Source organism: Pimephales promelas, chromosome 23 (assembly GCF_988280905.1).
Source record: "Pimephales promelas chromosome 23, fPimPro1.hap1.1, whole genome shotgun sequence".
NCBI classification, from domain to species: domain Eukaryota; kingdom Metazoa; phylum Chordata; class Actinopteri; order Cypriniformes; family Leuciscidae; genus Pimephales; species Pimephales promelas.
In genome coordinates, this window is record NC_142791.1 from 15,730,059 (window position 1) to 15,748,722 (window position 18,664).

The 18,664-nt window shown below is 35.8% G+C and overlaps 1 protein-coding gene across 2 annotated transcripts in view; it reads left to right on the forward strand.

The window, feature by feature from the left end:
• Positions 1-556: 556 nt before the first annotated feature.
• Positions 557-18,664, forward strand: part of il11ra (interleukin 11 receptor subunit alpha) — a 39,868-nt gene continuing 21,760 nt past the window's right edge. For both annotated transcript variants that reach the window (XM_039677537.2, XM_039677539.2), the window contains exon 1: positions 557-695. The gene's annotated coding sequence lies outside the window, so the exon portion shown is untranslated. The remainder of the gene's footprint in view (positions 696-18,664) is intronic.

The following is an 18,664-nucleotide window of genomic DNA, read 5'->3' on the forward strand; positions in this document are numbered from 1 at the left end:
TAGTTAATAAAAATACAACTGTTATTGTTTGTTCATATTAGTTCACACAATGTAAACAAATACAACCTTTGATTTTAAACGTAGTAAATGTTGAAATTAATATAAATTAGGCTAATATACGATAAAAAAAAATGTTCATGTTATCAATGAACCTAATTGTAAGTGTTACGAAAAGTCAATCAAAATTCAATTTCTTGTCGACTTTAGGAGTTTAGGCGTGTATGCGTGCATTATTAATAATGATCATAGGAATAATTTAGTATAATTTGTATAATTTAATTATAAACACTTCCAGTAAGATTATTGTATAAGCTTAGACTGTAATTAGGTGTAGGCTACTATTCTTTTTTTGTGATTGAGATTTGATTTTACTGTTCATTATAATCATAATAATTAAAAACATTCAAGGTTTTTGCAGTCATTATAGAAAATCACATACAGAAAATGTGCAGAAGGCACCCTATACACTTTTTTTTTTTTTTAAGTAGGCCTACGAAAAGAACGGCTAGTGGAAACACCGCCCAGGACAGGAAATCCTGGCGCGAGCATACGTGTACTGACAGAGCTGTTCTCCAATGGGAATAGAGAAGGGGAAGTCTCATAATCCTCTGACTCTACTACGAAGGTGAAGCGAAGCCAAAGCAATGGAGAGGAACCGCGTCAAAATGCTCGTTTAATGTTTGAAGAAAAGTAAGGTAAGGATTGACCAGAAGCACTTTTAGAGCTACATTTTGATTTTGAAAATGTTGTGTGTGTTAGAAATGGCATCATAGTGACATTGAGAAGAAAGTTTGGGCGACCCCAGGGGGATCATAGAGTGAGCTCTGGGAGCTGCGCTTGGAAATTTGTCCGCTGCAGCTGAAGATAATCACTTTATTATGTCAAAACAAACGTTATGTAGTTAGTTTTTGCATTTGAAAAAACGGAAATAACTTCGCGTGTACACCGTAACTGGCAGTAGCTCGATACCTGTTGAGTGTAGCCTACATGATGATGTTTTTATTGTGGAACAGCGTCATTTGTACAGTTGTTTTTGTGTACTAGTTACGTACTGCAAATTTACTGGACTTTTGGGAATAAAAAAAAATGAGAACAAAAAAAAAATATATAAGAGTAATATATAGTATTTAATTACTTTAAAATATTTGATTAGAGTGGCTATTCTAATTTTTTTTCATTATCTTTTTTTAATGGCTTTTTAAAAGTCTTTTAACTGTTGTTTTTCCATGTTTTAAATGTTTTTTTTTTATTTTACTTTATGATATATAATCTTTTTATATCATTTTTTTAATCATTTCTATTTATGTCTGTAATCTTAATCTTTGATAACATAACCAATTGTGAATACCATTAAAATCTTTTATTATTATTTTCATTTTACAAAAACGTACAATTTGTTAATTGAAACGTATATTGGTTTGTCATTATTTTGAATGTTGGGGATCCTGTCCCCTTGAGCTTAATCAGCCATACTTTTTCAGTTTACTGTGAAGCTGGATACTTTGTGGGTTTTGTTAGGTATTTAGGGGAAAAAAACGTAACAATGGCAAGGCGATGTGTCCAAAAATAAACTCTGCCCGGCAGCGTCACATGACTAAATAGAGTAGAGCATAGATAGCAGTTTGCCTCAAACAACTTTGACATATTAGCAGTCATTATGGGAATCACTTAATTGTGTAACTAGGCCAATGTTACATTTGTAATGCCAGGGCTTTATAATCATAAGGTTTGATATAAATGTAACAACAAATGGTAAACTTCAATATTTTGTGTAGAATTCAATTGGATGTGTATATGTTAATCACATCTTAATGATTAAGAAGGATGTTTAAAAGTTATATTCAGACTTCATATAAAAGCAAGACCAATTAAAGGGATGCTCCACTTTTTTTGGAAATAGGCTCATTTTACCACTTCCCCAGACTTAAACAGTTGGGTTTTACCGTTTTCAAATCTATTCAGCCGATTTATTTATTTATTTTTTTATTTTTTTATTTATTTATTTTTTATATTATTAGAATAGTAGTAACCAGACAGTTTCTGGTCTCATTGGCTTCCATAGTATTTTTTTTTTTCCTACTATGGAAGTCAATGAGACCAGAAACTGTCTGGTTACTGATATTCTTCTCAATATCAGAAAATCGGCTGAATGGATTTGAAAATGGTAAAGCTCATCTGTTTAACTCTGGGGGAGTGATAAAATGAGTCTATTTCCAAAAAAAGTGGAGTATCCCTTTAAATGTGCGTTACAAAAAGTTACTGATGTTATATGATAACAATATAGTTTTGAAGATTGTTCTAAATGTAAAAATCCACACAACAACTATAACGATTTGTTTTTCAGTTGATGAAAGATACATTAACAGCCAATCAGAGGCCGGGTTTTTACAGTTGCCATTGCTTTCCCTTACTCTTCGCCATTTGCCATTGCCTTCCCTTACGCTTGCCTGTGTGGTTACAGTGGACGGTGAATATAATTGTTTGTACATCTTAGACAGAAGACAGAACGGGACATTTAATGCTTATAATCTCTTGGAAAGGTCTTTGCTTTAAAACTGTTTGGGAACACTGTCTCCAGTCATTTGTGCTGAATCTCTTTGTGTATTTTAACCTTGGATCCAATGTACACTGGTTACACAGTCCAAACTGTCTCAACTGCTTTTGAAAAACTCGTTAAATACAGACCACTCTCTTAGTTTCCACATCAGGCCTCGCTTTAGCCAGGTATCATCATCATTGCAGCCCTGCATAGACAACATCTGCCCAGATGTGCATTCCTCATATGTAAGAACGTTTATATTCTGTAAATACTAAAGCGGAATGCAAACATGAGAAACATGAGTTGTTTTTTTTTTTTTAAAAACTCGCTAAATGCAGGAAAGCGATACGTCTGCAAAATTTGTTTGGCGGTGGAATTGCACGGCTCCATCCCCTCTGAATCCTCTCTGGTTTTCAGACTTGCCAAGCTCTGTTCCTCATTCAAACACACTCGTTTCCAATGCATATTTCTGCACGCATTATGAGTGGCAATCAATTTCGAATTAGACTTGATTGTTCTTTGTTCTGTCAGGGGAAAAGGGCCTCAGCGAAGGGGACGTGGTCGACTATCTCACTGGCACACCGACGGTGTGTTGGCTCTGGGCTGCTCCAAGATTTAACTTGCTTGAGGCCCTAGATGGGATTTCATACATTTAGCTTAGGCTGCCTAAACGATTTCATATGTATTTGCTCAAGATGAGTTTCCCTAGAAAAGATATATATGCATTGGACTGTAATTTGGCGACTAATTATGCAGTGTGATGCTTTAGATTTTGTCATTTTCCTTAAAACTGTAATACGAGGATAGGGTGAGTCATTGCAGAAGAGTTCACGTTCGTTAAGGGTTTGTTTATGAGTTGAAAGTGTCGAGGTCTGGTGAAGCCCCACGGTTGGGAAATGCGGTAATTAAACTGAAATAGAGGATGTCTGTCCAGGTCTTTGAAGTCTACTTGGTAAAATGCAGGAGATGGCTGGGTGTGCAATCAGCGAGTGTATTTTTGTGTTGAATATCAAATTCATTGTTTTTTGTTCCCTCAGTACGCACATTTTGGCCTGATTGAAGCTTTTCTATAATGAAATGAAATGATATCTGATATTTTGCATATGTTCACCATCATCATTTGAAATCATTTTAACCTGGCATTTATATTGCGTATTTTTAGTAATACTTTACAGTTGTTTAGTTAACATTAGTGAACTACTAATACTGTCACTTTATTCTTTTTAAAGTGACTGTGATTCAATCAAGAGCAGTGAGAGATTTTCTCTCTTTTGTTGTTTGATTAGCATTATATACAAACTTTATTACAGGCTCCAGGCCCAACAACAGTACATACACCACACAAAAAACAAGAAGAAAAAAGAAGGGAAAAAAAAAAAATTACATATACAATACACCCTTTTTTCACAAAGATCTTAAAAGACAGACTTAAAAGCATTAATAATGACAGCATTTGAATGCTGTCACTTTAAGACCGACTGCATGGATCCATTTTACCTGTGCTTTTTTCTCAATTAGTTACGTTCACTTAAGACATACATTGATTTGTTTACTTGCAAGTACATGGTCAGTAGGTGGCAAAAAGCACTCAGTTCAGTTCTCACACACTCTATGAGCAGTGACTTTATATATTGAAATGAGTTCTGTTTCTCTGGTAATTGCTTTTTAAAAAACCGCAGTGCTTAAAAAACACATGCAAATGATAAGCTTTCATGACCTCCCAACTAAACAAAATCATCGTAACCGTGATGAAGATCGATTGTCCAAAATCTCTACCGGTTGACCAATGTCTTCTAGTTTATCATGTATACAGTATATCGCCTATCCGTCCTTCAACAGCATTTTTCAATCGTATTTAATGTCAATTTCAACATTTAGTTATACATTATTAAAATCAAAAGTTGAAGCAGGTGGGAACATGCAAACGTGTAAAGACTTTAATTATAGAATAAACAACCATACAATGAAGTTTTATGGTTAAAGATACAAAAACAAAAAAATAAAGATACACAGATAAACAAAATATGACGTAATAGTCCAGGCCTGGTCCTCTCTTTTCCTTCACTGTTTTCGCTCATCCGTGAGCTCGTCCCGCTCTCACAACTCTCGGCCTCGTCCTGCTTGCCACACAAAGCCTCACCGGGACAGCATTCTTGCAATGCATGAATTTAAGAGCACTTACACAAAATTTTAAGATGAAAAAGCACGTTTTGGTTTTCAACTGCGATAATGTTCTCACTCACAGAATCAGACACTGACGCTTTTTATATAACACATTTCCCGTTTTGAGTTTTATTACTGTGTAACAAGGTTCATTGTTATGGGAAGAAGAAGGCGGGAACCGGCGAACATTCCAAAGATTTTAAAGGATTAGTTCACTTTTGAGAAAACTTTTGCTGATGATTTACTCACCCCCATGTCATCCAAGATGTCCATGTCTTTCTTTCCTCAGTCGAAAAGAAATTAAGGTTTTTGATGAAAACATTCCAGGAGCGACGTAGCCGGAAGTACAGAGCCAGTGTTTACTTGTTGAACGCATAGGTTGAACGTGCGCATAAGTTGAACTCATAGGTTGAACGTGCAAACTAACTCAAACGCTGTTTTAAAAAAAGGAATTAAAAGGTAAAACAACGATGTCGGACGATTTTGATTCCAGTCTTCCGGCTACGTCGCCCGTGACCTTTTGAACGTAATTACGGATTATGTGACGTTAAAAACGCGCCTCACAGAATAGAGCAAGGCTAGCATTTGTCCTTAAAAGTTAAATTTTTGGAATAAGTTTTAAAATAACCAATCGTTTCGCATGATAAGACCCTTCTTCATCGTCTGGTGTCGTTTAAAGACATTTGAAGCTGCATCTGAAACTGGTATTAACTGTCTTTTGGACCTTGGACCATCTGGTTCCCATTGGAGTCCATTATATGGAGAAAAATCCTGGAATGTTTTCATCAAAAATCTTAATTTCTTTTCGACTGAGGAAAGAAAGACATGGACATCTTGGATGACATGGGGGTGAGTAAATTATCACCAAAAGTTTTTTTTCAAAAGTGAACTAATCCTTTAATAACAAAATCAAACAAAAACAGAACGAAAGAAAAAGACAGCAGCCCCTCATGGACGACTGCTGTCACATAATAAAACATAAACAACACAACATTAATCCAGACCTGGCCTGTCTCGTCCTTCACTCGTCCTAAGGGGGAAAACTCACCAGGTTCTGAAAAAAACCTAACACTTTACTTTTAGAAAGTCTGAATGGGGGACCAAAAAACAAAAACAAAAGACTCTTAAATAATAATAATAGATCAACAAAGTTAAAAGTTATATAAAATCCGTTTTTTCAAACTAGTATCATGCTTTTCTTTTTAAAATCATCTTATGAAACATAAGGTTTCTAATTAACCTTATACGTGTTGGCAGTTTGATTTTAGGCGGTAAGAATGCTCTTGGCTCGGGCCTGTCATGGCAACTCGCTTTGATTCAGCTAAAGCCTTTTATCTCTGAAGATCTCTTGCTGCCACTCAGATTTAATAAGGGGTTTCAAATGGTTGTAATCCATTCGAGGAATGTCCTCACTGTGCACACACTACGAGAATAAATGTTTGGTAGACATATGACTTCTATTAGTAAAGATATTCAAACAAAGTTCTGTCCGCAGAAGGTTTGATTGTGCTGTAGTGCTTGAGTCTGGATGCTGCGCAGTTTTAGTTTCCCCTCTCATGCCAGAGACAGGCATTCTATGAGCCAAGCATGTTGGAACAGTGGTAAGAGAATACGTGTGCCGTTTCCCAGCAGGTGTGAGTCATAGGCACAAAGAAAGTACTTTATCTTCCGGAGAGAACTCCCATCTGTTTGGGAACCATATACCAATGCATATACCTGCAGGCAACATCTGATACTCTAGCTGTCATGCTGTTTGATGCTAAGCAAACCTTTCACCAATGGATCATCTTCAGTTGTTTGTGAGACTTTTTCTCTATTCAACCCCTATCACATGCAGCAGGTCAAACAGTATCTCCTCCGCAGGGAGTTGTGTCAACCTTCAACCAGCCTGAGACTTGATGAACGACGCTGGAGAACATTCAACAAGCCATTCAGAGCACTTCACAGTGCACTCCAGGGGTTTATGCTCCCCATGACTCACTTGGCATTGATTGAATATAAAGAGACTCAGTGCCATATTCCTCATGCCAGATACAGAAACAGGCTCTTGCAGCTGCTGGTCTGAGCTTTGTGTCGTCTGACATTTATTTGCTTTCGCTCGTTTGCTGAAATGACATGTTGGCGTTGTGGAGTTTTGTGCTGTTCGTGATGTGGTAGCTTGTCGAAGTGAGCTTTGGCCCGTAAGGCCTCCATAATTACATGCAGCGGGACTGTGGCGCCATTTTAAATGCCAAGCAGCCGAGGCTGGTGTTGAGCTGTCATTGTCGATGAGGTCCTTCTTCGGAGAGATCTTCTAATTCCTTGAGCGCGCCGACGTCTGCTTTCGAAGAGCAGATAGTGGCCTTCGCATGGTGCGGAGCGGAGGTTGTTGGGTCAGTGAACGTTTCCAAGTTTGGCTTTAATCGTGACTCACAACTGCGGTATACGGAAACCTCTTGTTCGAGGTAAATGACTGGTGTCATAAACCGAGAATGCTCCAAAGTGCAACTTCCATGAAAGGTGCTCCTTCCAAGAGAAATTTTGTGCCATACTAAGTTGTAATCAAGTCTTCAGGCCATGTTTGGAACCACAGAACAAGGCAATCAATCAGTTGGGGATGCTTTTGTCCTCTCTGTTTAATCCTGTGCTGAGTAAAATGAGGGTAAGTGTTCACGCACAGTCTACCTTCAAGCAGAACTGGCTGAGGCTGCAATTCTCCTGGGAAACCAGCCAAAAGCTTAGTGAATAGCTGGCATCTGGTAGCCATCTTATTCTGGCCAGTGCCTGAGGAAATTCCAGCCTTGAGTGGCTATGATAGCTCTTGTGCTCCGCAGCCTTATCCCCGATTCACGTCAAACTGATGCCTGTTTTCAAAGCCAGGTCCAAATGTGTGTAATTTACCCCTTTCGAGAAGACTCTTAGCTGTGTCTGTCAAACTGCGCAAACATTGACTGTGAGCAGTCCACAAACAGATGCTATTTTCTTTCTTTGAGTAGTTAGATCATCTGCTTTGCCCATGTAGAAGGGTCTCACGGAGGCTTTGGGTGGGCAACTTGAAATATGCTTTGGCTCACTTGTTTATTTGCTTTCTGTCATTACCCAGGTTAAATTTACTTATACACTTCCTTAGAGACACTGGAGCCTTGCAGAAAGGTCGACATCTTTTGACTATGTGGATGATAACTTTTTTTTTTCTTTTGATCTGCAACCATAATTGTCTTGTCCACATAGTTTGGCAACAATTTGTCATTGAGCTAAACCTAAAAGATTAGTTCACCAAAATCTTTCATCTTTTATCGGGAGCAGAGCTTACAGGCTTTAAAGCAGAGGTCTCAAACTCGCGGCCCGCGGGATGATATTTTGTGGCCCCCTACTTGACATTAAAGTTTAAAATGTTAGTGCGGCCCGTCGTTGCGTGTGCCATGTTTTTGTTTTGTTTTTTAATCCCTGATGGGCTACCATAGATAGTCTCGTGACAGCTTACAGTGGGTTTGTTGTCAATAGTTGTCATAGACAACCACGAAGTACAAACATATACTGCGCCTGGAAAAAATGAGCGCGTCGCTACAATTATGAGCGCGGTGGGCGCTTGATGCGCACCTAGATTTGAAACGCACTCTAGTGTGCAAAATATGTGAGCTACCACCACCAAATCAGGCCACAGCTACTGTTAGCTCGCGAGCGAAGTGTTGGATACCCCTGCTCTTAAACAATGTGAGAATAATTTTGAGCTTGTAATATATGTGTTGTGTCTGAATGCGTTCAATGAACGATAGTTCATGAACTCGTTCATATTTTGGGCGAAGGTGAACTGAACGTAGCCTATGTATTACTGCCTGATGAACGTTATTGAAATCGTTCATTCTAGTGTCTGTGAACCGAGGAGCGAGGAGGCGTCGTAAGATCATTTAAAAGAATTTTATGAGGTCTGTGCAGGATGGGGAAAATCTTAGATGTCTGTGCAAACTTTGCCCAGTCGATAAAATAATTGTTATCTGTGGTTGTATGGGCTGTGGCAATAATAACAGCCTAATAATAAAAAATAAGCTCGCAGCAACATATGGAAAAAACAAACAAACTATGAACTAGTTCATTTTTGAAATATGAACTGAACTAGTTCATTTTAAAATTTGTGAACTGAATTTTTAACTAGTTCATGTAATGAACTTGGTCCAATCGGTTGATAAGAAGGTTTGCTTTGATATGTGCAAAGTCAGTAATTTGCCTGAGACACTATACATGTGTAGAAAGAATTATTTGCATTTCGAAAGCAATAATTGTTTTTCTAAGTATAACAAAAGGAAATGTGCCTTCCGAAAAAAAAAATCTATATAATAGTGCTGTATAAAGAAAATAAAAAGCAAATATATCACAAAGATGTTGTGTATAAGAAAAAGACAAATAAAGTTTGTAAAATTAACTTCAACTGTCAGAAGGACATCTCATGAGGAACCAATCATGTACAGAAAGGAATGTTCAAATTCAGAGGAACAGTTCAGAAGAAACGTTATAATAAAGATTGGGAAGATTCAATCAGTTGTGCTCCATTTTTGGAATACTTAAATAATTTTTTTTTGTTTTTTTTTTGGAATACTTGATGCGGCCCGGCCTGACCCAGACTCTATCTCCAGCGGCCCCCAGTTAAGTTGAGTTTGAGCCCCCTGCTTTAAAGAGAGCAAAAGCTCAATAAAAGTGTCGTATAAGTTATTCCATTTTACTAACAAAGTCATACATTGTTGTACTAGGTCACTGAGAACTGGATCAGTCCAATCCAGATATTACTGTAACGTTTGGTTTTCTGTAACGTTTGGATCCAAAGTTTACTGTCTATAATAATTTCTATAATACTAGGTTTAGTCACAAGTTGATTTTTTTTTCAAACAGCCTACTTTCCATTGGTTGCGTCTTTGCAAAACCAACAGAAATACGAGAGGGCTGACCAATAGATTTATGAAAAGAAATAAAAATGACGAAAAATGAAGATGCAAGGTTACTGTCCAACAGTGACGATATACAATGAACTCTGAAATGAGATTGATAGTCTGCTTTGTGGTATATTCAAAGTTACATCATGTCCTAAAAAGTTCATTTTTAGTCATAAAAGGTGCGTTCCATTCGACCGTAAGTGGACTGCGAAGTGGACTTCACAGGGTATTTCGCTTAAGTGAGATTCCAATTTGAAGGGAACGAACATGTTCAGTTTGAAGGGCACTGCAAACGGCATAGGGAATAAGGGAACATCGATACATCACTTCACAGGAAGTCCAATTCAACTGATACCGTGTTCAGGGAGTAGGGAGCAGTGAACACAGCGTAGGGACCCTGTTGAATGGAACACACCTGATGTATTGTTTGCCATAAGCAAGTTGGTAGTTCACACAACATAATTTAAGTGCTGTTGTCATGGTATCAAAAATACCAGGATTTCTTTGTAAGCCTGAAAATTGCACACAACTATACTTCATCTTGTGTCTAGTCTTTATGTCTGGACAAAGTCCATATCTTCAGATGATTAAAACATTCTTTTTTGAAATGGGCAACCTCTCTCTCAGTAGACTCGGACCTATCTCCATTCTTCTAGAATAATGCTGTATATTTGGGCTCTTATTCTGCAAGCAATGCCAGTCAATTATCTGTAAACCACACCTTTATCTGAAGGGTCCTGGGTGGTCTATAATATTCAAGTTATGAAGAGAAAACACAAGCCATGGTCCCCTGTGTGTCCACATCCTGGACTGTTTAGCAACCTCTGCCCATTCAAACAACAGGGAAGATTACTTACAGCTTTATTTTCCTTGAATCCCTTGATGCTCGTCTCTTGTTGCGAAGATGTGCCTGAACCGCTCGCTTTCTTTTTCCGAAGACCTGCAGTGGCCCTGCACCGCAGGCAACTCTGGGAAAACACATCCAATCATCTCAGACTTACAAGGACACGAGTAGGAAATCAAACAATTTTTTTTCAAGATTTAGCTAAATGGCTTTTCAAGAAGGGTGTGGTAAGACTACATTAGCAAGACATTAAAGAAATGTTTGTTTTTATATATTTCATTTATTTTCCTTGGCTAAACAATATGTTTATGTTGTTTAGCTGTTCACAAGTGAATACAACCGGATTAAAGTGATACGCCTCAAGAGCTACTTAAAGTTATTTAAGTATGAGGAAGGTTTTTTTTAATAATAATAATAATAATAATATAGGAAAAACTGGTCACCCTAGATTGGGGTCCATTTTTCAACTACAACTTTTGCCTCAATAAACTCCTAATTACTCCTTATTTATACAGTAGTTCGGTATTAGGATTAAGGGATGTACAAGGTCATGCAGAATGATATGTGCATTACAAGTACTGATAAATAGCCAATATTCTAGTAATATGCATGCTAACAAGCAACTACTTAACAGTGAGAATTGGACCCTAAACTAAAGTGTTACTAAGTGTTACACACTTTAGTTTGGGGAACACATATTCACTATTAACTATGAATTTTGCCTCAATAAAATCGTAATTTACCACACTGTAAAACATATTTTCAAGATTTGTTATCACAACATATTTTCTTTTGTCAAATCAACTTTATAATAATTTATTTAGTTGAGAACTTATTATTTTGAGTTTCTGATGGTTAAATTAATCATTGTATTAACTCACTTTTTCCAGTTCAATGAACTTAACATTTTAAGGCAACCAGGTTACTTACTTTTTTAAGTTAAACCAACAATATTTTTTTTACAGTGTAGTTATCACAACATTTTTTCTTTTGTCAAATCAACTTAAATAATTTATTTAGTTCAGATAACATATAATTTTGAGTTTCTTATGGTTACATTAATCTCCTTCATTGTATTAACTCACTTTTTCCAGTTCAATGAACTTGAAAATTTTAAGGCAACCAGGTTACTTACTTTTTTAAGTTAAACCATCAATATTTTTTTACAGTGTGCTTATTAATAGTTAGTAAGGTATTGGTTAAGTCTTCACTCTAAAAAATGCTGGGTTGTTTTAACCCAATTTTGGGTCAAATATGGACAAACCCAAAATGTTGGGTTAAAAATGTAATGTAAAAATTTAACCCAACGGCTGGGTTAGTCCATATTTGACCCAAAGTTGGGTTAAAACAACCCAGCCTTTTTTAGAGTGTTGGCATTGGCTAGATTAAGGGATGTAGAATATGGTCATGCAGAATAAGGCATTGATATGTGGTTTATAAGCACTTATTTACATCCAATATCCTAGTAATATGCATGCTAATAAGCAAGTAGTTTATAGTGAGAATTGGACCCAAACAAAAGTGTTGCACTGTTTTATATTAATCTATCTGTAGATTTGTGTTTACTATAGTAGATACAATAAGTTACTGTGTTTACTTTTCTGGTTGGATAGCAACTTGGAATAAGGGTCATGAGAACTAAGGGAAAATCTAATGTAAAACATGTGTGCTGAAAACTCAACCCGTTTTCAAGGAAAGTTTAAATTTAAATGTTCTGTGGTGTAACCATCAAGCATAAAGTAAAAACATATTTTTTTTTGTCATTATCAATCAGTTTTACAGCATCACCCCAACATATTTGACTTCATGCTCTTAAAAAATAGCTAAATTCAGATGATTTGTAATCACAACATTTTTTTCTTTTGTCAAATCAACTTAGATAATTTATGTAGTTCAGATAACATAATATTTTGAGTTTCTGGTGATTAAATCAATCTCCTTCATTGTATTAACTCAATTTTTCTATTTCAATGAACTTAAAATTCGATTACTTATTTTTTTAAGTTAAACCAACAATATATATATATATATATATATATATATATATATATATATATATATATATATATATATATATATATATATTAAAGTGTAATACATAGTAAAGGTGTATTCAATTGTTTTGAAGTGATTCTTGTCAAAATGCAAAGTGTGACCTTCGTATTTTATAAGATATACATGTAACTTCTGCAGTTGTGATACTAATCACGGCTAATTGTTGATTTAGCTGTCTTTTGATATGCAAAAAAGCATCAAAGTATACTTTGACTTTATTAAGAACAACTATATTGGATTTCCAATTTCCATTATGTTCTAGGTGATGCCAGATCAAGTGTTAAAGTTCAAACACATTTTATGTTCCCGTTGACCAGGCTCATTACACACAGGAGATTAACTTTGAGGCCAGTTTTGTCCAGTGCACCATCAGCTCTCTCGTAGGGTTATTGTTCTCAACTGCTGCCCTTTGTAAAGGTGATAATCTAGAGAAATGTCACTTGCACTGATTAATTATTTTGTCTGAAACGCTCACCACCTAATGCTTATGGGCTAGGAAACAACTGTCAGAGAAGAATGCATGAAACCCAAGGCAAATGTGCCTCACATTCCTCACGTGAGTCTTTCCATTCGTCAGGCTGTCTGTTTTCCAATCAGGCATGTTGGATGAGTTGGAATGTGTCAAAGAGGGAACACTCTATTTCCAGTCGTCCTATCTGCATTTTCCCTCGTAAAAAGACTGCATGTTACTTCATGAGTCATATTTGCGATGTATGCTTAGACTTGCATTACACTGCAAGGGTCCTTATAATCAGTGCTGGAAAGAAAGACAAACACCGTCTGAATTGAGTAAACTTGTTTCCTAGATGCCCAAACAGAAGATGCTGCAAAGTGTTTGCGTACCAAGAAGAGTACTTGAGAGTTTGGCCGAAGGATTTTTTCTTTTTAAGAGGCAATACCTCACAAAAGGCCACAGGATGTCTTTACTTCTACGCCTTTTATCAACAATGCCTTTTCAATTTTCCATATACAAACAATGTCAATGGGCGATAAGCTTGTGAAGCAGATGGAGATATAATTGTTGCAGCTCAGCTGACATTGAAAATGATATTATATCAGAAAAGACTCACATAAGAGCCTTATCTCTTGTTATCATAGCACTTTGAGAGTCGGCCTCTATTGGCAAGCGGAGCAACCCCACGGAGCAAACGCTGGAATCCAATGGAAAGAAACATAAAATGTTGGCGAGGCTTGCACATTCCTTCGCACTTTCTTGGCTGTCTTTCCTACTTTGAGGCAGCTTGAGTCCCCCAAGGTCCCCCACCCCCCCGGTCCATTGTCTTTCCTGCAAAACGATTTGTCACTAAATACTGAGGACTTAGTTTGACCTTTAAGGGAAGTATTTTAAGAAATCATTCGAAATTAACAGGACTTAAATAGTTTTATAGACCATGCTAATGTTGGGTGATATGATGGTATTCTGTGCAACCATAGAAATATATTAGCAAAGATCTTGCTATAGTGTTTAGCACATTTAGTAACACAAAATGGCCCAAAAAATTAAGTTTATTTAACCCTTTGAAGTCCGCACCCAGAAAAAAGTGATTTTTGTTTGCATTTCTTATCTTATGTCGCTAGAAAGAAACTACACTCAATGTATTTTTTTAACACATCCCATAATTTTAAAATATTGGCCTCTACCAAATGGTTGAGATGTCACTTAATGGTAATAAATGTACCGGAATTCATACACATACTTTGCCATAGTTTTTCATTGCCCATCATAATTTATGATCAAAACCTTTACTATAGGCTTGACAAAACACAGAAAGGGCTGAGTCTCAAGGTTCCATATTTTGTAACAGAAGTGATATTTGGACAGAAATTTATTAATTTGTTACAGCAGAATGTATACAATTAAATTTAATGTAATTTATGTCATTTTTGGTATTACGCCTAAACAAAATCCATTTTTGTGATATCAACTTCAAATTTGGAACACAACTTGGTTAGATATATAGCTTTGATTTTATAGTAATTTTATAGGAAAAAATATTTTGTAAAATATATATTTTATATAAAAGAAAAAAATATTTAGGACAATGTATTTGTTTTAAGGTAAATTTAAAACTTCCATAACTTTCTCACACTTTTATTTTTTTTAAGTGCTTTTACTTCAGAAATGATCAGCAGTGTTTTCTTTAAAACAAGACAAAACTTAAGTCTTTATTATTCCAAAGCATACTTGAATTACAAACAAGTTTGAATACTGCATTGTAATGTTCTCAAAACTGCATTGTAATGTTCTCATTCTCAAAAAAGGGGGTGACAGTTAACCGTTATGTGCAAAATCAACCATTTGGTTGAGCATGTTTTTGAAAAATTATTAAAAATGTATTTATTTTTTTTCAAAGCACCAACTAACATCATTTTGTAAAGTCAAGGCTCTTACAGTACAGTGTAAGATTAAAAAAAATGCTTAGCTTGCTAAATTTCACCAAAAACAGTTCACATGGCTGGGGTGATTTATTTGTTTCTGACATCCATGTTAGAAGAAGTGTTGTGACAAGTGCTGTTGATTGGATTTTTTTTTTTTTTTTGGCATAATATACCTCAACCAGATTATATTGATGGCTCAATCAGTTTGAGTTAAGTTACTCCTCTCAATTAAATATAGTAACTCAAAATGTGCTCAACCATTTGGTTGAGAAGTCAGTTAAAGAGTTAGAGCAATTCATTAGGCACAACACAAATTGCAGTTGAATCGCTACAGCTGTTGAGCTATATTACAAGTTGCTGCAAGTTTTTTGCTATTAACTCAAGTTTTGTATGTGTAGCTGTTTTTACACTAATGCCAAACTGATGTTTACATCATTTAATAATAATATGGATAAAATTGCTCATACATACAAGAAGACGTTTTATTTATATAGCGCCTTTCCATAGCTCAAGGCTAGACTATGCCTTAATATAAATAATGTTTACCTCAATCCAGTGTTGATATTGTTATATAAAACTATTAAACAATGTTTTTCATTAAATGAAATGAAACTGTCCCTGTATCTAAAACAGTAGAGCATTGGCGCTTGCAACGCCAAGATCATGGGTTTGATTCCCAGGGAAAGCAAGACAAGAACTGATAAGAAAGTAAATGTGTACCTTGAAATGCAATGCATGTCGCTTTGGATAACAGCGTCTGATAAATGCATAAATGTAAATGTTCTTATTTTCTTTAGTTTTATTTGACAGCAGTTCCCTTTTCCCTGAACATATAGCACATACCCGAGTTCAAGTCCCAGCTTGTGGACCTTTCAGCAAAAAATTATTTTGTGTGTTATGTATTTTTATGTTTATTGTGTATTATCATAACTAAGTGTAAAATCATTGTAGATATAAACTGTGGAAAGGGAAAATGGAGAAGAGTGAGTTTGGGAAAAGGCGGTTTTAAATGCAGGTTGGTCTCCATGCCACTGCTCCTTTTTCATTTGTAATTTTGTCTGACTCAATCAGACAGTGGTGGGCGGAGCTAATATCAATAACCTCTGCCAACATATTTTAATATTTTGATTTATCTTGTATTTTTATATGATTTAAGTTATATTATTATATTTATTTTAGTCATTTTAGTATTTCAACTTAAAATGATTTTTTTTTCTTAGTTGCCAAGGCAACATTTTAAGTTTTCGTTTAAGTTGAACTTTTCTATATGTTTTGGAAAAAAGGCTTACTGTTTGATTCGTTTGGTGTTGTGATGCGAGGTTGATTCTAATGTATGAGCAGAGTTACAGTTGCATGTGGGTTTTCTGATGATTCAGATTTTGGGAAGGTTATCCATATGTGTGTGTGTGTGTTTGTGTTCCAGAACCTGATAGTTGCCATGCGTTGTGGTCGTAAATTTTGATTTTACATGCTTGAATATGCAAACTCAACATCTGGCTGGCATGTGTGTGCATTTGTGTGTGTATGTGTTTGTTTTGGCATTGAGTATTCAAATATGAAAACGTGTGGTTGGAAAAATTCTCTGAAGCCATTAAATTTTCATAAATGTCAATTTTAGGAACATTTGGTTCCACTGTTCAATAAGATCTTGTAATGGCATATTAATAGCATCATGTAGATACTACATTATTTTAGCAAAATTTGTTGTGTGAGTGATGTTAATGGGTAGTATTTTTTTAAATAAAGGGTATTGTTGAATATATATATATATATATATATATTATTATTATTATTTACAAACTTTTAGACTTGCCCATAATGCTGGGAAAATTTAAAAGATGTTATGGGTCCTGAGGGTCTGTTTTTAACATGGATTTACAGCTCTATGTTTATCCTCGGCAGATGCTCCGTCGTTCTGTTGCGTTCGAACCAGCCATCCTGAACAACAACAGGCAACAGACTAAATAATATATAAGGATATGCCCCTGATATATAATTTACCACTGGCTTGTGGTCACCGTTTAGCTCTTGGTTTTTCACGCTGTGGGTTTGACATGTGGAAGGTAGAGCTCTTGAGTGGAGATGCATTTTTGTGGTGAAGGAAAAGTCAAAGCATTCCACCGGGTGGGGGTTGATGAAGCCGGGATCATAACTCTGCCCTTTTTGGCTCGGTCGGAAAGAGCCGCAGGTGCATCCCCTCTGAGAGATTCGAAAGGCAAACAGATCTAATGACAGAAGAATTGATGGTGTATTATGATACGATCCTGGCTAACATGCAGCATGTGTAATCCATTTTATTTGTATAATTTCTATATATTTTTAAATGAAGTAATAAACAGCATAACATGCATAATACTATATGTTATAGAATACTTCACATAATTTACACACACACACACACACACACACACACACACACACACAGAGAGAAAAGTTTGTAATATTAAATGCTTTGGATTGAAGTCTCTTATTATTTCATCAAAATGCTGTAAAAAAAGTTTTAAAAAAATAATAAATTACATTTTACTATATATTCACATAGAAAACAGCTGTTTTAAATTTTAATATTATTTTACAATATTATTGTTTATACTGTATTTTTTAATCAAATAAATGTAGCCTTGGTTAAAGACATTAATGGTATATTCTGAAATATTGAGAGGTACTCTTTATTATATATTTATATATTAATAGTATTGTGAAATAGTATTGACCGTTAATATTAGAATTGTTATTTGTTTCATTTGTTTATTCTTTTTTTTTTCCTTTTGAAAAGTTTCAAAAGGGCTAAAATGTTGTTATTTTTAACTGTATATATTGTAATGATTAAGGCCTGATTTTAAGCAAATGCTTGGAGTTGACAGTAGCTTAAAACAGGCAAACCAGTGTAGATTTCTAAAATCATTTACCAACAACAAGAAAACATTCCCAGACACATTCAGTCCACGCTGTCCCTGTTATTATAATCAGGCAGCCTTTAAGTGGTTTTTAAAATGCGATGTCCCATATCCAACTTACAGAAAAACACTTCACTCTTGCAAATGCTTGTTGATGACATGCAAAAGGTCTTTATGGAGCGAGAAAGGAGCTGCACCTCGATGCTGAATTTGACAGTCTTCTGAGAGTGGAGAACATGGAGGGCATCCAGATAACAAACTACGTCAGATAAGAGAATGACCACTGCAGGCTTTGAGATGCCCTCATGTTTGGCACCCTAAGATATACGTGTACAGGATTTATTGTACATTCTGTGAGCTTAACTCACATTATGAAGCATTTAAAGTGCTATTTTATGCAATGATATTTTAAAAGTTCTTAATTTTGCTTTGAATGACTCCTTTAATATGTTTACATGGATCCAAGATCAAGGATTCAGCCTCTCTAAACTTTCTGAGAGTCTACTCTGCTCTGATTGGTTGTTGTGATTGGTCTACTCTGCTCTGATTGGTCAGATGGCACAGTCTGTTCTTCTGATTGGTCTACTCCAATCAGATTACTCGTCTCAGATTGGTCAGATGGCCCACTCTGTTGTGATTCGTCTACTCTGCTCTGATTGGCAAGATGGCCCAGTCTGTTGTGATTGGTCTACTCTGCTCTGATTGGTCAGAAGATTCTGTTATGATTGGTGTACTCAGTCCCTCCAGAAAAGCGTGATTATGCGATCCCTGAATTCAATGCAAAATCAGCCAAAGTCCGCATATTTATGCGGGGGCCACATTTTTTCAAATACGCCGCACTTTCGCCGCATAAATTGCAGATTTCTGTGCAAAATATGCGGGG